Below are 21,417 nucleotides of genomic sequence, written 5' to 3' on the forward strand. Positions count from 1 at the left end.
TAACTCTCCAAAAGGAATGACTGTTATCTGCAGGATAAACTATTAACAGTTTAATAGCTAGTGGTTTATTGACTAATACTTTAATGCAATTTAAAGTTCTTAAAATTATTATCCCTGAAGTAAAATTAGATCTTTAAATAAACTCTGTTGGTGTTAAGCATTTCATTTCAACTAAAGATTCAAACACTGAGACAAACTTCTAAGAGCAATATCCCATCAAAAATAGTTAAGGTTGCAGAGTCTAAATGACATCTTATTCCTTTTTTTTTCTCATCCTTCTTCCTAAAACAAATATTCTCACTTGACATCACAACTTATAAGGATGAGTGAAATAGGCCTATGGTGTAAGAGCAGCCTGGGCACTATTTCTGTGAGAAATGAAAAGGTATTGGGAGACCTGTTATGTGAAAGATCAAAGTGTACTACTGCTGTACAGCGCTAGCAGAGACCTCCAGGCTATCATGCATTTTACACAGTATTGCCAAACTTTCCAATAAATGTTTGGGAGTTATCCTTGGAAGCTCTAGGTCTGGATCCATGTGACTGCATGAAAATCTCACCTTTCAATAAATAATAGACTTCTAAACCCTGAGATTTTGGAGGGATTGAAGCAGCAGTGGAAATCAGGCAGTAATCAGAAAAACTCCCAAATACAAGGCTCATGGAAAAAACAGAATCTTAATATCTTTTATGGCTTAACTAAGGTTTTTTTATTGGCAAGACTGGAAACATGTTATATTATATATGTTATGTGCTTTATGACCACCATGTTCAAAAACTTGTGCCTTCAGCTCAAATCACTGTTGTTCCCTTTTCTAGCACAGTTACAAGAGTCACGAGAATGAAATACATCAATCAATATTGCTGTAAGAGCCCTTATGCAGAGACTCCTCTCACAGCAAAACCATGTCTTTGCCTCTTGCAGTACAAAACTGAAGGTACAGCAGCAGAAACACACTGCAGACACACTCCTAATATATTTGATATATTTCAGAGCACTCTGAATTACTCCTAATTCCTAGCTGTTCTAAAGCATATTCCCCCCATTCAAAAATCCTAATCCAAAGAATCATGTTTTTCCAACTATACTTAATTTTGAATTTTTTATTTTAAAAATTATTTATTGCAAGAAAAAAATCTACGATTCCCATTTTCATGCATTTCAGATATCAATATATAGACAGCAGATTAACATCATAAAATATATTTTTATATGCTATCTTTGGTAATGGCTTCGGCAAAACATTTTTTTTACATGGTAAAGTAACTAAATTTCCTATTCTGTCTGCATTTTCAGAGATAAGTGTCAATATACTAGTAACTTAAAGATATGCTTGCAAGCAGGTCTAAGATGCATCTTTTCTCATTTCTGAATAAACATATTTGAATGTGTCTCATTCACATAAGAAAAGCTGTCAAAATGTGACGTTTATGACGGCTATATGTGTTCAAAATAAGATTTATAGTGTCAAACTTTGAACGAAGGAAATCAAAGAAAAACATCATTGAAAACCAAACTCATACTTGGAGAGGATCCAAAACTACCAAATAATGTTCCTTAGCTAATACCAACTCCATACTAGGGACTCACCTAAACCTGTATGTAGGTAATCACTCGGATCATGTTAGTTATTTTTTGTTAATATTCATGTACCTTAAAGACAAAACGGTGGAGTTGGCAAGAAAGTCTATCCTCTTAGTTCCTAATCGAAGCATAAGTCACTACAAGAACAGTGACAGAATTGGCTATCTCCAATTCTCTAACAAAATATAGGCTGGAATTCACCCACCAGGAATTACTGTGATACATATCCGAAGCTAACCTCGTAGTCTTTAAAAGAGGATTGTGCAAAGAGATTAAGAATTACAAACAAAAGGTAAGTACTGATTAAAGCTCGCTCTCACAAAAAAGAAGAACACTGAACCGCCCCCCAAAGGCGTGCAACACTGCAGATGTCTATTCATTTTGTTTGATTGTATTTAGAGCCAGGACTACAATAGCAGTTACCAACGTCAGCAAAGCTGCATTATGATGACACAGTGTAATTCTTCTTACTGAGAGATTTTAATCACAAATACTGAATACAGTCAGTAACTAAAAAGCAAAAAAATCAAAACAAATTATCAACCTCCCCATTCAAAAACACAGATAGAGCCATAACAAAAACTGCAGGAGAAAAGAAAATTTTACATTGAAACTTCTTCGATATGTGGATCACAGAAGCAGTTCATTATAGTAGCTTCTTGGAAGTTGACTCAGTAATTGTGTAAAACTGCTGCCACGTGTATACACAGTATGAAAAAACCACCCCTTTTTAAAATGGAAACTTCATGGTACTCTGAAAGAGCCTGATTTAAAATCATAGCCAAGTTGATATTCAATGTAGTGTTTAAAAACAGCAAATTATAGTACAGGAACACAGTACACAAGACAAGAAAACAAGCACATGTTAACCCTACTGACTGAAGCTGGCTTGTGTAATTCCAAAGAGCAAATTAAGCTAATAAATATTTTGCTTTTGAAACCTAATATGCAAAGGTGGTTAAAGTCTACTGCAGCAGAAACCCATGCATTTCGCTCCTACACTTGAAAAAGCTGTTCATTTCTTTTACTGTTTTTTGGTGGACAAAGCAGCAGTTGGTAAACTCACTCGTATTTTAGAATAAGTATATACAATTACATTGAGAAATGGAAAATACAACACAAATTTCCTATGCAAAACTTCCAAGTAATAGACAAAATCATCTAATAATTTATTGAAACAATTTCATGGCTTAAATGGTTAAATTCCTAGCTGAGAAAAATATGATTACATGACTTCTGGGGCACTTGTAAAACACATCATTTGAAAATGTGTCTAGAAAAGTATGTGTTTACCAATTGAAGAAAAAGCTGAGAAGCTGCAGCAGATAAATTAAATAGTAGAGAATAATCAATCACGGTGCTAAAATGATAGATGACAACTAAACTGAAGCCCCAGGGAAGTACAAACACAGAGCCATTTTGCAAAATTAGGTTGCATAACTAGCATTCCTCAAAGCAGTACAGAATCTAAATCTGTGTCAGAGATCTCACATTAAAAAATGCAAAGCTGCGTCTGTAATACAAGATCAATAAAAAAAAAAGAAAAATGAGGTTGTGAGGCACAGAATTCTGTAAGCATGAGTCACAGAGAATATGCTACTCCGAATAGTCTTAACATGATAACCATAACAGTGACAAAATAAAAAACCTTTACACTATGCAAATGTGACTATATAATTTACCAGAAGTTCATGCTTCCACTGTGGGAGAAAAAAAAAAAAAAAAAAAAAAGTGAAACTAATTTAGGGGAAGACCTCATTAAAGAATTCAGGTAGTGTGAACGCTCAAATGAACTATTTTATCCAAGCCTGCAGTATATGCACATGAATTTTAATGGGCAATGACAAAACCTGGGAGCACAGGGAATGAGGGCACTTCCATGCTGCTTCTAGATTACTATATTGCAATGAAAGATTGAAATCATAATGTGAGGGAAGATTATTGTGATTAGTAGAGAACATTCAGAAACCACAGGCTCATTTCTTTTTGAAGGCTCATAAATTCAACTTTTACAAAACTGACCCTTCCAAACCCAAGGAACCCTTCATTTAGCTACTTCATCTCTGGTACATTATGTAGCTCTAGGTATAATATGGTAAATGGTAAAATATAAAACCTGCTAACTTTTGAAATAGATACTGGGGTAAACATTGGTAATATTGTGTGCTTGTGAGCTAATGGTAAGTCTAACATGCATTTAGTTCCTCTATATGTAGTGGAGTCAAACTGCCCATACCATCATTTTCAGCAGGCCAAGCCTCCTCTCATCCGCCCCCAGCAGAGTGCAGTTTGGCATCCTCCTCCTGTATTAGTGCTTTGTTTGTGCAGCCTCCTAATTTATGTCATAGTACTTGAACTTGTCTTTATTAAAAAAGAATAATGAAAAACTGTTATTAACCAGCAGACTCCAAAGATGTCAATTATTTGATAAACTGAAGTATGTGGCAGATTAAATTTGCTTGCTGCTGACTGAGTGAGAACAATGGACACCTTTTTTGGAACACATATTGCAAGATTTTTCTGTCCTCCGCAAAGAATGACTGTGACCTTTTGCAATACCAAAGCCAAAGGCCCTTACATTTAAAACAAAGATGAGAACAATTAAAACCCACAGAAAATAGTATATATTATGACTTCTGTTTTATCCTTTTCTTAATAAGAACAATATTAATTTTATCTTCTTCCTATACCTAAAATCCAATATTTTGCATCTCAGGACTGGATATTTTAAATTTTAGGTTTTTATTCATGTTGAAAAAGAAATGTATATTATAATGGAGATCCACAATTTATCAATCCTAGTGTCAGAACTTTAAGGTCCCTTCCAACCTAGAAAATTCTCTGATTCTGTATGAATAACATACAGCTCAGTTCACAATTGTGCTTTTATCAGGCCCAAAGGTGGCCCACAGGAACTTCCCTACATGACTGAATGTATGGCCTGATCAAGCTGGTAACATCGCTTCTCACTGATGATGGATGAGAGATAAATATAATTTTATTTCTGTTTTATTATTCCAATTTCCCATGTATATTCCAGAGAGTTAAATAAATTACACATTACAAATGTTAAATAACCACTGTACAGTTTCATTTCTGTAATTATATATTCATTGTTACATCATTTGTAGTTTATAATCATAATACCATGACTGATAAAATCAGCTGATGGATACTATGAAAAGGTTCTGTCAACCTATTCTGCCAGCAGGAGAGAGAGAATTTGTATGTGATGGAGTACCAGTAATAGCTGATTAATTTTTTCTCACTATACACAAATAAATCCATGCTATTCTGAAAGAGCTGCCTGTGAGTTCTGGCCACTTGACACAGGAATACAAGTGAGGAGAAAATCTTCAAGTGCCTGAAGTAGTGAAATTTACTTTCTACAAACAGGTCTATAACAACTCCTGGATTTTTTGTATACATACATCAGTTGAATTATACAAACTGCTTGGAATTGCTAATATTTATGCATGTCACTATCCATCATCTGCTGCCAAAATTAAGATTGAGGGGAAAACCATAATTGATTTGGCTGAAGGTATCCCATGCATTAAATAACAACTGCCAAAGGTTCCACCATATCTTCCCACGTCAAATAAAAACCGGAAGAGCTGACCCATATTACAATATGTTGCAATCCTTCCCAAATTTCTTAGATACAGGTATATGACATTATTCTGTGCATTATTACCCAACAATACCAATAATGCAGAGTATCTATTTGGTCCTAGAAATAGCAAGCTCAAAATTTGCCAAGGATCAGGAACATTCTGCAATGCAGCTCTGCCAAGAGGAAGAGGAGATGGCCCCGTGTGGGAGATGTGAGGAGAAACTATGAAGTTGGAGCAGATAGCTGTGTAGGTGAAAAGACTGGAAAGATAAAGGGTGAAGAGAGGTGTGATAGCACGTAGGAAATATAAGCCACAAGAGTCACAGGAGAAAGAAGAGAAAACGGAAGGAAAGTATGATTGACAGAAGATGCAAGAGAAAGTTAAGAGGAGTAGATAAATAACATAGGAGCTCTGAGAACTTTCTTTAAAACTTTTTTTTTTTTCCCTCTAATGATCTTCTGGAGCATATGTATGATTTTTATATGCCTAAGAAATGCCTACTGGTAGCACAGCTGAGTACATTGTATAAATTACCATATAGATTTTCAAAAAAGAACTATGTTGCCCTCAGCTTCAGTGAAATGTCACACATTTCCTTTCATGCTGCCTGATTAAACGTAATATTAAAACCCATCACTGAACTTGGTTGCCCAGAGAGATACTGGGCATGTTTTGGCTACTGAGGTTTATACATATTCTATTCCAGCAAAGAGTTTTATTTTTACTGCTTGCCAAAAAAATATTCAAGATTTGTTTCTATCGAAAACTCGTTTGTTCCATAGCCTAGTTTGGCTGAAATGAATATAGCTTTCATATATGACAATAAAAATTCCTTCAATTCTGCTGCACAATATACTGTCAAATGTATATTCTATAGGCAGAATGGTGCTGAAGAGCATATATTCTCTGTATATTACTTACTGTCCACAATCTTCTAACACAAAAAGGCAGGCTCTATTAGCAGCTAGCACAGAGGAACTGCTTTTGTTGGGACTGTGAATAGACATGGCTTAATCCACATTCACCTGCTTTGGTTCTCAAAGGATATTGCCATCTTTTAATACCCAGTAATGCAGTATACCCATATAACCTCCTATGTTTCCCAGGGCACATTACTTAGCATTGGCAGTAAAATCAGTGTCTGTTCTTCACTGTATCATGATTGGCACTTCACCAGCAGCCTGAGATGTTTTTCAAAGGACAACAACAATAATATCATCCACAACACAACCACGGCTCATTTTCTTGTCTCAGTGAGTAGTTATAATTTCTTGATGACTTATAAAGCTGTAGTTATCAAAGGCCGGTGCAGCCATGCATTGTGATTGGTCATACTGTGCAGTGAAGAGCACAGCTCTGACGAGGGCAGTTCAGAACAATTAGTCAGTGATTAAGTGCTTAACGCAGCAAACCCATAAAGTCTCTTACTCATGTGCTGACCTAACAGGATCTGACTATTCTAATAAAGCTAAGTGTTTTTCTGTAAATTTCACGTGTGAGCAAAATGTTAGTGTAATACTATTTTTAGCTTGGTGCCTTCTAGTATTACAACTCACTTTTACTGAGAAGAAAAAGGCAATATTTTCAGTATGGGCAGCGACGAAGACACATTGTGTGGATTACCTGGAGCTCTTACTTAAGATGATGATAGGATTAATAAAAGTCTACCCCTGTGAAATGAAACTGAGTTGGATAAAAGGCAGAAATACTCACTGCATTAATTTCTTAAACTTGTTAAAAGAACTGTGAGTAAGAAAAAAAATGTAGCGTTTAGCTACATAGTACGTAATCTGATCACTTACTGTTCACAATACAGACTGTGTGCTTAGCTCTCTTCTCTGTTTATTCAGGACTCCACGTTTCTGTAAGAAAAAACAAATACATGCATTTATCACTATATAAAATAAGACACCTAGTTTCATTTGTACTGTAGAAGTTTGCCATTTTCATATTTAGTTTTGATTTACTCCAAGATTTAAAGCCTTGGGTTTTGTGAAAGCATCCAGAAGACAAAATCCACATCACTCCTTTTCCTTAAAAGGCAAAGTTTCCAGTCTTAGGTAGCAGAGATGGCAAATCCACAGGTTCAGGGGACAAATCTCTTTTGAAACTTCATACCAGATTCCAGGCATCTGAACTGCATCTGGGCACCTGCAGCTCTCCCCAATGCTGGGAAGGTGACAGGCTTTCACACTTGTTAGGCTGGCAATGCTCTGGTCAAAATTAAATTCTCACGCTGTTATTAGACCTTGGCTGGATTATCCCATTAGACTAAGGAGTTAAGGAAGAAACAATGTGTCCCTTCAATGACAGCCGCAGCCTCCCCCACTGCGTCTGGAGGAGAATAGGACACGCTGCAGAGGGGTGTCTGATGCCTCACTCCCACTGGTTCATGCAGACAATTGGCATAATAAACACTGATCACAGCACACCAGCTGCTCAGCCTTTCTTGGGCAGTTTACGGGCACCACAACAGAGGTGAGTTTTAAGGCAGGATTTGAAGGAACACAGCACACTGGCTTTGCAGATTTTACTATTAACAATTGTCATGAATAAAGGTTGCATGAGAGAAGGAGAAAATTGGGACTGATGGGAAATAAGGGTTGCAATAAGGGCAACATTTATGCGAAAGAGCAGACAGGATCAAGCTGTGAAGGCACTTAAATGTGAAGGTGACCAATTTTGATGCAGTTGAAAAAAGGGAGCCAAATGCACACTTACCAAGATAGGCAAATGTATTTTTAATTTTACATCAACTTTGTCAGAGGAAAATGAAACTGCTCTTATATAAAATTGTCAAACAATATCACATCAACCCTTACTCTGGCCTTTAAAAAAGGCAAATCCAGCATCTCACTCTAAATTAACCAGGTTACCATCTTTCATGACTCAAATAATAAAGGATTCAGAACTTAATTAATTAAAAAATCTAATTTTCCCTTCTTTTTTAGTAAGAAATTAATATTGCATTCTGTATAGTTCTGTGATATCCCAGAAATCACTCACATGTCATTCTACTGAAGAAACCTGTTAGGCAACAAGTAACAGCTGTTTGGAGCTGAGGGCTCTATAGTCGGTGAGTCTGAAGCATACAATATTATGTTCTTACTAACTTTTAAACTTTTCTGAACTGTAGAGATTAGCGCTTCTACCTACCACCCTATTTTGTCATGTTAGGAGTTGTGGAGCAGTCAAACAACGCAATGTTAGCTGGACAATAACATGAAACCCTGTTTTTGAAAGGGTTCAGAATGATTCAGGTGCTGGCGTGCAACACAGCTGTGGAGTCAACTCATTTCTTTCCCAGGGTTTGTAATACACCTGACAATAGTCTTAGCAAGCCTTACGTAGCTTGGTTCTCCTTATTAGCTGTATAAAATGTCCTGGTAGAGGCCATGACAGGCCTAGTCTGAACTGCTGTACTTAAATACCTCTTGAACGGGCTCAACCTAAACTTTGCCTCTCCCTGCCATTCAAGCCCTCCCAAACCGAGGGATTTGAAATTCAGACACGCTCAGAGACAGCTTTCAATTAAAAGCTCTAATCTCAACCTTCTCCCAGGGTTCAGAGCCAGGGTTTTGGTTCAGGTCTCTGTGTACATCTTGCATTTGAATAGAGGTAGCTGCAAGTGCCTTAGAGAAATTAACACACAGAGTCACACCTGCTCTGCGGTTCACTGTCTCAATCTTCCCGTTTCTCTAAGCTGTCTGTGTCAAGCTGTGTCATATTATTACCGAGCCTTTCAGAAGATTAACTGTTTCCTTCTGCCACAAAGACCAGAAAATGGAAAGACAGATGTTTACTTGAGTATTAATTGGAAATAAGTGAACGAAAATACAGGTTACGTGCTAGATTGGAGGGGGAAATTTAACGAAACCATGAGTAAGTGTGGTGGTTCATCAAGTGCAGAGACAGCCTGCCTGCACCCTTCAAGTTGACAGATGGGAGTTTCCAAAACATATGAAAAACATAATGCAGATCTGGAATAAATAAGTAAAAACCAATCGATAAAAATCAATGGTAATCAAGGAGACTAAATACCAGCACTCTTCGCAAGCATTTGCAGAGCTAAAATATTTTGAGAGAAATAAACAGGAAAGATTTGCGTTTCTAGAGAAAGATACCAAAAAAACATCAGAGAAATTCAACTGTGTTTCTATCACTTACTATTAAACACAGGCTATTTTTTATGAGTTGTGTTGGAAGATTAATTCATTCACCCTTGGTTATGGACTCCTGTGGGTCTTCAGTGCAGGAGATCCCCTGCAGTGACAACTATATTTCCAGAGCTACAAATAGCATCTGTCATACTGCTAGTATCTTCCAAGGCTCCCTTTCCATTTCAATAACATTTGCAAGGGAAGACTTTTCCTAATGAAACCATTGGAAATATCAACAGAAACAAATTTTGATATGCCTGAATACATCCTGTAATATCCCTTTGAAGCATAATCTATATTTTACAAATGGTATCTACAGAAGATCCTTTAGGGCATGTAATTTTAGGGTAAGTAATCATGTAAATGATCTGCAACTTTTACTTTAGTTAGTCATAAGGATATGCAAAAGCAATCAAAACAAAGCCTTTTTTAGTTAATTCTAAGCTCTCTGCTCCCAGTTACCTTTTGTGGTAACCAATTACAGAAATAGTCCCATTAAGCTGGAGTAGAAGAACTGGACCTCTAAAATAAACAAAGTTCAGCCAGCCACACTGAATCAAAGAATACCCATGCACCTCTTTGCTCATTAAATGAAACCCTACTCCACTGCCAGGAAGGGATTCTCTGCAGTTTTTCTCATGAAATTCTTTTTTAACTGATGCAGAAACATAGTAGATTTACACTTATTACAGGTGACAAAGAATGTTTATAGTATCACAGAATCATGGCAAAAATATGCCCCTTCTACTATAGGTTTCACTATTTTCATTGTGAACTGTAATATAAAAGATGGAAGGGATATTTTATGGTAATTAAAGATTTCTCAAGATCTCTTAGGCCATCTGTAGTTTCTTTATTCTATTACTATTTTTACAGCCAGGAAGAACCGTGTGATCTTTTACAAACTCCATGAAGAAACAATTTTTGTCTGTTTAGGATTATAGGCTAAACACTCATTAGTAGAGCATATGGCTGTTATTTGAATATTTTTCTCTCTCTTCTTTCAAATGTTGAAGAATAATTTTGCAAACTGATTTTCTACACTCTGGAGTAATGGAGAGCTGCTAATACATCATCATTACGGTTTAGTGACAGTTTGAGAGCACAACTGGACAACGTTTTTCTTATGAAGAACTACAGGCTCTGGAAATCAGTTTCAGGAAGGTTTTGGTTTTGACAGAGCTGAAACTTAGCCCAGGTTTGCTCAGAAGTTTATTGATCGTCTTTCAAACTTGAGGACATGCCTCTACGTGGCATATATGTGGGAAGCTCTGAATAAACCATTTTGATATTCTGGGTGGCAAAATGAGAAAATATAAACTTCAAACAAAAAGCTGCTTGTGTTTAGCCTACTGAATTTAGCAGCACAGCCTCAAAACCCAACTCTTGTAGTGTTCGAAGCCAAAATGAGAATTTCAAATTTTATTCTCTGCTTTAGAATTATTTATGAGAGAAAATCAGATTAATTGAAAGTGGAAGTTATACACTATCATGAATAGACTGACATTCTGTAAAACACAGAACTGACATCTGGGAAAATGAGGCTAGCATTCGATTATGAAGTTTAAATTAGCTAATAACCAGTACAGAGTCTGGATAATTTCTGGTTGCATAATGTGCAACAAATTAAATGTATTTTGAAAAAAATGGAGTTGTGGGCATTTATTAATTGCTTCACATATTGAAACAGAAATTGTCATGCATTATGAACTTTACAGTCCTTAATCATATGTATATTCTAATACTTTACGGGCTTAATTTGCTCAGCATAAACTTTTCGCTGTGAGTAACATTGATTTTGTTGAAGCCTCAAATAAGTCACAGAACAGATCTGAGGATTAGTTTAGAAGGGATTTAAAGCACACACTGTGAATCCCTATACAACCACCACTTAAAACACTATCCGTTCAGACCCAGATGGATTGCTATGGCAACAGAATCCCAAATACCAGGTTTGTAACTAACAAAAATGTAAATTATTGATGAACTCAGAGTTGTCTCTCTTGGACACCCTCCTATTCAAATACCAAACCGTATGGTTAGAGTACAGAGAAAAGGTTGATATGCAATTTCCCCAGCCCAGTGAGCGCTAATCCCAAAGGATTTCATTAAATCTTTTGGCTTAAATTTTTATTCTTGGAACAGCAGTCAGCAAGCAGGGATTACATTAAAACAGGCACTATTGAGGTCATTACTGACTGAATTCAGGCCTGTAATATAACAAAACAGAAACTAATTTTAAATACACCTCCACAAAACCCCCCTTTAAATATCACTCCTCTAAGTTACCGTATATTAGAAGACAGCATTCTCCCTCTCACACCTATCACCCTGCCTCCTTGCTAGGAAGAAATGATGGAGAACAGTACAGAAGAGTAGAAAACAATATACACATTATTTGATAAAGAGATATACATATCATGGTAGAGGTGATTCTGCACAAACGAGTTGCAGAATAATGAAGGAAAGGAGGTTCAGCAGTCTTCCATACTCTGTAGATTGAAATCCAGAATGAAAAGTTCTCCAGCAAATAAGCAAACCAGAAAAAAAAAAAAAAAAAGTACTTCCTGCCATCTTTATTGCAAATTTCATTAAAAGTCTGATAAGGGGTTAAATAGTGTTAGGAAAGCTAAACACTTCTATGGTCCCCCTTTTCTGGAAAGCCTCTCAAACTGTGTACTGAATGGGATTAACACAGTGAGTGGCACATAAAAATAAACCAACCAGCTCTCACATTTGGAACTCCAACAGTCCAGAGGGTTTTAAAACAACCTAAGGCTTTAAAAAAAACCCCCATAATTCTCAGATGTGTGCCTGCCGTTAGGTGTCAGCATACAGAGAAGAAAGACCACAAACTTCTGCCTGTAAGAACTTGTTAGCGGATCCTCTGTCCTCTCAAAGCTATGAGGAAAAACCAGGACAGGGAGTAGGTTTGTGGAAACAGATAAATATGGATGCGTGCTGCTGGTTTTCCTAAGGGAAAGGAAACGAAAGAGAGAAGATAAACAAAGACAAGGAGCCATTTTTAAAGACAAGGGTGAAATTTAGAGCAACAGAATGAAAAAAGAGAAGATACTGGTTGTATCACACGCTTTGTGGTGGAGCAGGAGAAATTCTCCCGTCCTCATTCATACACATGAGCATTTAGTCAGTATTGTATGTAAAGACAGAGTATCTATGTAGGGGAGCTGTCATTTGGACAGCCATTTATGTTTACAGATATTAACTAGATTACAAGCTATTTTTTAGGTCTTGACATACAGTATTTAAATATTTCAGCCTACAATTTAGCAAAATATATACATGGTGTCACTGTGGCCACTAGTGGTAAAAACAGTATTCAGACCCCGCTTCCCCTGCCTGTTCTGCAGCTCGGCCATCCCCACCCTGCGACTCACATGGTTAAAATCAAACACAGTTTTCAGCTCTGGGAATTTCTCTACTTAGCGAAGGACTCTGCTTATTGCAAAATTTGTCTCTGGGAGCACTTGCTGCAGTACTAGCAATTAGGCTGCTTTTTTTGGCCTCTGTTCACTTGTATTTAGTTACCTGCTGCCTAATGTTCAAAGATGCTGTTCGCCCTTGGCTTCCTCAAAACTTCAGTTCTTAGCAGATTAAAGATCCAAGGGTTTCAAAAGTCCACAGAGACTCTGTGGTCCTTTTTCCATAGGAAAATAGCTCATCTTTTCTTGCTTATAATCCACACCTCTATCTGACATACTGTGTTTTTGCTACACACAACTCATACACAGACTAAAGAGTAGTTACTAATCCTCAGTAAGTGCTAGCTGCTCCTCATCTCTCTCTCAGCTGCGTGATGTTTCTCACATTCTCAGCTTCTGTTTCTCCTGCTAGCACTGCTCAGAAGGTGCCTTGCTGCCCTTCTTGGTTCTCAGTCCTGTTGGATTCAGATGTCCTGTTGCTCATTAACAGCCTTTTCCAGCTTCTGCTTCATCCTCACGCTTGGCTTAATGTTAAAAGAGCCATCCACTATGATATTTCAATCAACCACACTTAGGTCAGCATCATAACTTCATGATCAATAAACAATCATATGAATCAGTGGGCACTAAAAGATTCTCTCTTCATGAAAGAAAACCTATTAACAGTGATAATACAGCCAGCGACAACACCGTCTCAAATCGGTATCTGAATCAAGTTAAGCTTATGTTCTTATAAGAACTCTTGGCCATACACAAGAATGCCAAAGGATTATCAGAATTTTGGACACCACTAGTATTTCCCCTGGTATCTATCCAGGACAACATATGGCTCTTCCTCTACTGATGTACATTTCACAGTGAAATTACTGTAGTCCTGCTGCATGAATGAGATGTCAGATGTGCCAGAAATGTGGATGTACATCAAATGTGGCACAGACTCCCAGGAAATCTTTGCATAGGATTTGCATACGTCTACCATTAAAGTAGACAAGTTGGACATGTTCACACTATATAGGGATGCTTCAACTAGTTTGCTGCGTCCGCCATGGAGCAACTGTGGAGCTTCTCTGGGAAGACTCTTAATAGAATCACAGAATCATAAAATGGTTAGAGTTGGAAGGGGCTTTAAAGATCATCTAGTTCCAACCCCCCCTGCCATGGGCAGGGACACCTCCCACTAGATCAGGTTGCTCAAAGCCCCATCCAACCTGGCCTTGAACACTTCCAGGGATGGGGCATCCACAAGTTCCCTGGGCAACCTGCTGTTGCAATCCACTGCCCTCAGAGTAAAGAATACCTTCCGAATATCTAACATAAATCTGCCCTCTTTCAGCTTAAAACTGCAACCCCCTCATCCTATCACTACATTCCCTGATAAAGAGTCCCTCCCCATCTCTCCTGCAGGTACTGGAAGGCTACTATAAGGTCTCCTCAGAGCCTTCTCTTCTCCAGGCTGAACAACCCCAACTCTCTCAGCCTGTACTCATAGGAGATGTGCTCCAGCTGTCTGATCATCTTCATGGCCCTCATCTGGACTTGCTCCAACAGGTCCATGTCCTTATGCTGGGGGCCCCAGAGCTGAATGCAGTACTCCAGGTGGGGTCTCATGAGAGGAGAGGGGAAGAATCACCTCCCTCACCCTGCTGACCATGCTTCCCATCCCTTCTCTTCAAAGCATTAACCACACCACACAGCTCTCCAAGCAGCTCTCTATGAGTTTGTAACACTGTTTAGGTTAGATTTCTTTGACTATGTGAAATGATAAGAAAATAGTTCCTAGCAAAATTGATTTCAGAAGTCATATTTTGGTTGCTTGTTACAGCTACAGGCCAACATTTATTTAGGAGCGCAATGAAAGTTTTTAATCAGTCTCCCAAATCCTTCCTAGAAAGGTAATGTAGATTTTTACATTACTAGCTAGTGTATTTTATGCAACTAACAGCAAACACTTCGAAGAACTTCAGTACCTTCAATATACAATTTTTTGCATTCCACTGTTTGGAGATTCAAAATCTAATTCTTTTTATCACAGGATGAAAGAACCTGCTGCGACATCCACCGCAGGAAGTGATTATACGTTACATAACGCTGCTGATCTTTTTGTTCTAGAAGTTTGGTGTGAGGGGTTTTTTTTAATTTCTCAATTCTGCTTTACAAAAATGCGCTAATGTGGGCAAGCAATTCACCCATAAAACCTGATACTGAGTATCAGCACTTCAGCAGATTAAGCAATGTTAAATGTGGATCAGTTGTTCTAATAACCTTTTTATATTCCCCTAAAGAGACTTGGAGTGGCAACAACTCCAGTATCTGCTGGCCATTTAAATGCATCCCTTCAAAGAAAACTTTTTAGAGTAAGAGAAAACATTAAACATACTTATTCTGAGGTTCACCTGGATATGTACAATAAAGGATGATAATTCACCATTAATATAATGTTAGCCCACACTTTCTCTCACAAATTGTTTTATTTGTGTGGCTGTTTTAATTCTCCTACAGAAAATTAGTGGAAAGAAATACAAAAGTCTACCAAGACTAAATACAGACAAAACAGTTACTCTTTCCTTTACTAATCCAAGAAGTAAGGGCACACCTACTGCTCAGATTTCTAGTAAGCAGCAAAACATAGCCTATAAAAACAAGCACATCAGTTTCTAAAGCTGCTGTCTATGCTCTCTCACATTAATTTTAACACTGCTTGCTCTGCACCCACCATCCTTTGTTCTACCCCAACTGTTCTCTGCTCCCTTTCACCTTTCTGTAACTTCTGGGGGCTTCATATCGCAAGACTACTGTTTTTAACCTTGAAATTTCACTGCTTTCATGGTCACAGCTGGCTCTTCCTTTTTGTTGAACCACATTCTAAATTAATAAGAGAATGAAACATCATCAACTTAAATGAAGATTTTTCTTTACAAGAATAGAAGACACATTGTACCTTTCTGTGGTCAGCAGCAGTAAAGAGTGAAAAACTAAAAATTAAAAACCAAACTGGAAAGCATTGATCTTTTTTATTGATACTAGAATTTATTAATAATAGGATCACTAAATAAAGTAAGCATATGAAGATTTTAAAGATTTCTTTCCAGTTACAACATAAAATTTGTTGTATATATATAATATATTAGTATCAATAATTTATTGATTCATTTACCAAAAAAAGTGTTTCTAATCACTCTGCTATGGTTTATCATTTCATTAATTTTATCGTAAGAAAACAGGAAACAGTTATACCATCATTAGTGAAAATACTTTATAACCTTACGGCTAGACAATTAGGATGACAAAATCATAAACAATTAGTTAAAAATCCAAAAATGTTTGCAGCCTTCTAATTATTTATGTTAAAATATTAACTGTGCTATTTCTGTCTTTGATCCATTTGTCACAAGAATGGATTACTACTATAAGTCTGTTGTATAAACCTCAGAAAGTCTGTTGGAAAATTTGAATTAATCTTGTACCGTGTTCTTTGTCTTCCCCAGTCCTTCTTAAGGGTAGTCAGAAAAAAACCAACCAAAACCAAAACCAAGCTTGAGTAATTCTTAAACACTGCATTTTGATAAGTTATGGTTCTACAGTACAAAGACCTAAAGAAACAAAAAATAAAATGGACTAGCATGAAGATAACAGGATTTGTGGAGATGCCCCTGAAATTTAGAGAACTGAACAAACCGTCTTTTGTAAATCTGTTATATTCAAATTTGTCACATTTGTCACAGCCTACTTCTGACACTGTCAAATGTCTTTTTTATTTAGTACTGTCAGGAACATTTGTTTTTTCAGTGACTGTCATTGTAGCAGTCAGCTGTGTCTCCTGGAAGGGGTAGTATATAGCACCATTAAGGATCTAAAAACTGATCAGTATTGCTCGTCCTCTAGCACAAGTAATGAGATGACCAGCCAGTAGATCTTTCTGTTTCTTCAGTGTCTTCCCTTTTGCCTAGACACAGGGGAGCCATCACAAAACTAAACCGAGCTAAACAAAAAAACAGTAGACAGAAGCATTGCCCATGTATAAAATAGGTGAATGCCAAGAGCAATCCAAACTGGAGTTTACAGTCAGGCTACAACTTGCTGAAGAAGCATATAACCTAAGTGACAAGAGTGAACCCTGAGTGACAAATGACAATGGCTTGTGAGATGTAATGGGTGGGTATGTAAGTGGCCACGGTTGCAAATGCTACCTTGAGTCTCAGAAGCAAAGCCAACCCAGTAGCAGCAGCTGCAGGGTTCAGTAGAAATGCCTCATACACATGAGATATATGGTCATCAGCCTGGCTGGCTGTGCAAGGGAGAGAATTTAGTCATGAGAGCTCTTAACTAAGAGCAGGTGATGTCTCAGTGCAGTGTGGCCAAGTCATGCTACTTTCCATAGTTATTATGTGCACATAACAACACACTACCCAGCCACGTTAGCTCCCTTCCCTGGTCCACAAATTGGGTAGGGCTGGCTTCTAAAGTAAATTTCATCTCCACGCTTATAGAAGCCCAGTAAAAATTTTAACTGGCCTATTGCTGCTGGGATTTATGTCTAAATTCATAATTGTGTAACATCACCTAGAGATATCATTTCAGTATCTTAAAACATTTCTTTACACAGTATGTGCACATCTGACAAATGTGTCTGATTTTGCAATCCTAGAGATGAAACTTTGAAGCATCATGACTTTTTTCATCTTGAAACTACAAGCAAAAACCTAGAGACTGGGGAATTCAGGCAGACCTTTTAATCACAGGTGTCACCCTGGGCTGTGACAGAAGAGCTTAACAACCAGTCCTTGCAGATTACTTGCAAAGATATTATTACAAAAAGCAGGATAAAAGACAAGTGGTGGTTTTGCAAGTCTACACGAAAGGAAAAAAGGAAAGTCCACATTCAGCAAATCTGATAGCCTAATCAAAAAAGTAACGCATCAGACATTGCAGTGTCGAGGTACAGATGGCTAGGAACATTAAAAGAGATAGTTATCGTTATTGTTCCTTACATTGTTGAGTAAAGAAAAGACATCTTGATATTGTATTTGGCTATAAAATCAACTTCCTCAGCGAGATATTGCCAGAAGGAATCTAATGGAAATGTCTATTTAGTGAAAATAAAATAATTACCTTGTAATTACCATCTTATGTGTCACATTTAATGTTAGCATCTCTGAATCAAGGAAAATTCAAGAAAAGTCTATTTGAAATCCCTAAAAAACCCATATGGCAAATATTTTAATTGGGCTACTTTTGCTAATGAAGCTAAGTATTGCACATTGCAGTATTTCTGCCTCTTTGTAGAGCCAAATGTTAATGTAAACCACCCTTTAATTTAATCTTTCTATCCTTCTTGAGGAAACCTGTTTAATTTTTGATTATTAGATTCTCTGAAACACAGCTTATTCAGACTAAACTTTAGCCACTTCATAAAAACTACTGATTTGCACTCAAATCGCACACTGGAGCAGTTTGAAGGGAAAAACCATTTGTTCTGTCTCAGCTGATGTATAGCGTAATTTTCTGAGATTCTTTCATTGCAATTTGCAAACACATTAGCTAAGACTATAAAACAAAAGCAATCTGTACTACCCATGGCCCAGAAGAGGCAGAAGCAGAAAGTTAGAAAACATAACAAATGTCTGAATCATCTTGAGGCAGGGACACTCTCTACCTCAACACAGAACATCATTATCCAAAAATGTGCCTCATCTATTTTTCTAACTGACAACGCAAGCCTGGCCACTGAACACCTAATACTGCAATATATTCTTAAAATAGGCTGTATTAGACATTTAAGGAGGGGCCCAGAGAAGGCAAACTTACACCAGACTAATTCAGGGGAGCAACACTGCAGTTACGTTATGACTTCTAGTCCCTTTGTCCAGTTCCCTCAGTTCCATCCTCAATTCTGTAGTCAGTCTAGCTCTGGAGGGGGATTTATTTCCCTTTCTTCCTTCTATATCAAACTGCTATAACACTACAAGTCCCACGGCAATCCCAAAAGAGGAAAGCTGCTTAACACTGAAATGCTGAAGTCCTCTGCTGAATGATCCAATGCAGAATTTAGCAGGTCCCACTAAACACATTTTGGAAGTATTTCTTTTTTAAAAAATGAGATGTAAGGTAATACTTTGTGAGTAGGAAGGTGCATGAAAATGTAGCTTTGGTAAACACTCAGATGAGAGCATGACTGCATTAATGGATAGGAAGGGACAGCATAACAGACATAGCTACGCAGAATGATTGTTTCAGCATCTCTCAGCATGGATTTTAAACAAATCAAGAAAACACCATATGATGTGTCTAAAATTGCATTTCAGCATCTGGCAAAAAGGAACTATCTGCTAAAGATTATCTAGTTCAAGGAAGCCCTTAATATGAGTTTCTGTAAAAAGAGAACTTGAAATTGCCTGTCAACAAATCAGCAGATGCCCTTTCTGAAGCTGACAGGCGCTTTTTGGCATTAATGTAATGACCATAAATACTTCCTTGCACAGGGTACAATCAATTGCTTTAATCAATTTCTACTATCACTTACGAAGTATGAAGACAATTTTCTAATCTATGCTTTGCAGCGACATTAAATATGCATGTTCAACATACTCTGGCAAAGCTGACTGTCGGTTTCTTTTCCTTTTGACAAAAATCAGCATTTTGCCTATAAGGTTACAGTCCTGTCTCACGAAAAAATGAAGTGTGGGCTCTTTGGCAAAATTAATTCCTCTAGAATACAATAACACAATCCGCATCAGTGTCAGTCTTCAGCAAAGCTCTGTGACACATGGAGATTTTACGATCCAATGTGAAATGTGGCTTTATGAACAGAACAACCTGCTTAAAAACAAGAACCTTAGGGGTGCATTCAGCTATATGGATATATATCAATAAATCAAACTCCTTTGTTAACTATTTTCTTAAAGCTCAGTCCATATATCAGAAAATCAAGACAATAAGTCTATCTAAGATTAGAAACCAGTAAGAGTCAGAAGATAAAATACCAAAAAAATCAAATGTCTCTTCCTCTAGCACTGGTTTCATTTGCTCCTTCCTGATGTGCGTTCTCTCCTTCTCCACCTTCTTGAACTAAAATGGGTATCAGCATTGATACTTGCCTTTCTTTGCACCTAAACAGTTCTTTGGAGCATACGGTAAGAATCTTCTTTAAAGTACTTTTATACTGAACCTTGCAACACCCCTAAGAACAGGTTAAAAAAGAAGCTGAGAGGTTAAGTTACCGTAACTGCAAAGCAATTCTTGCTTGACACAAAATCCAGATCTACTGTCTTGTCGTTTAGCCAGTGCTCTCTCCTAAATATGAGTTTGCAGTGAAATATAACAACAAAACGGACCAATGTGATTTTTTGGTCTTTCAACTGCTGTCTTCCATGCATATCACAGATAACACCCTTATCTTGTCCTGTTGAAAAAATATACTCGCTTTCATTTTTTGATTTGCAAATATGAATAGTAAACCATTTGAACAGATCAATGAAAATGTTAAGAAGAGCAAAGAGGTATATTTCGAAGAAATGAGGTAGGCAGAGGAGCACTGTTAAAAAAAAAAAAGGCTGAAGACAGAGTAGGAAATGTCTGAAAGCCTGAAGTTTGGACAGTATTTGTCCCATGACCAGCACTGTAAGCAAGCATAACAGCATAGAACAGGGAAAGAAAGCACTGGCTGGATACCAAAAAACCTTCATTTGCTCTAAAATATTTTAAAGGAAATAGTAAAGTTCAGCTATGCATAAAATCTAAGCTGGACTAGGAAAAGCATGATAAAGTAGGTAGTTGGAATCATCTTACATTAGTTGAACTGCGGACTAGTTGAACTAAATATTTATTTTATTGTTTCCACCTTTCCCCTCAGTGAATACCAAGCTATTATTGTGGAGGCAAGGGGAATTACCAGAGCTAATACGGGATTGGAAGTCAAGAACACTAGAGCTGTAATCCTGGATTGGTCTCTGACTTGTTCTATACTATCTTTATGTCACTGTTCAGTTTCCCTACTAACAATGCAGAGACAATAATATCCAGCTCATGAAGGAGCTTGGAGAATTAAAATTTGTAGTATTTTGAATAAATGCTGCCACTTTTCAGTTTCCTGCAGTACTTATAAGGATCAGGCTATAGGACTGGGTCTTAGTTTATGTCTATTAAAATGTTGCCTTCAATAGGAGAGAATCAAGGCAACCCTAAGTGTTCTTAAATATTTCACCTTTGCATTACTAATCTATTTGCCATGGTTGTTTGTGCCTCTGGACTTTGTTTGATTTCCAGAATTAAATTATAGGACGATCTAAGTTCTCCTTTGACTTTCATGCCTTAAGATTGCTTTTATAAGATATTAAAAACAGGAAACTTTTTATCCCTCTTTTCATTTTTTTCACCATCTTGTTTTACAAAATTCTTTGAAGATACAAGTGCCTCTCACTATTCATTTGTAGAGGGCTCATCACATTTGACTCTCTGGGCAAGGCACTATTACAAAGAACCAGCATGTTTGGTAATATATTTAATGTGGTTCACCTGCCACTACTATTAATACTACATTTATCCTACTAAATCCCAAAGTAGTATCTCTTCACCAGCACAGGAATTATTCAACCAAAAAGTAAAGGTACTCTTAT

General features: G+C 37.2%; 1 protein-coding gene across 3 annotated transcripts in view; it reads right to left on the reverse strand.

Moving 5' to 3' along the window:
- The window catches only part of SYT1 (synaptotagmin 1), a 273,905-nt gene that overhangs the window by 223,009 nt on the left and 29,479 nt on the right, over window positions 1-21,417 (reverse strand). For 2 of the 3 annotated variants that reach the window (XM_014964043.1, XM_014964041.1), the window contains exon 2: window positions 7,005-7,064. The exons of the other annotated variant lie outside the window; for it this stretch is intronic. The gene's annotated coding sequence lies outside the window, so the exon portion shown is untranslated. The remainder of the gene's footprint in view (window positions 1-7,004; window positions 7,065-21,417) is intronic. 3 annotated transcript variants of the gene reach the window in all.

This window comes from Calidris pugnax, unplaced genomic scaffold (assembly GCF_001431845.1).
Source record: "Calidris pugnax isolate Ruff unplaced genomic scaffold, ASM143184v1 scaffold44, whole genome shotgun sequence".
NCBI lineage: Eukaryota > Metazoa > Chordata > Aves > Charadriiformes > Scolopacidae > Calidris > Calidris pugnax.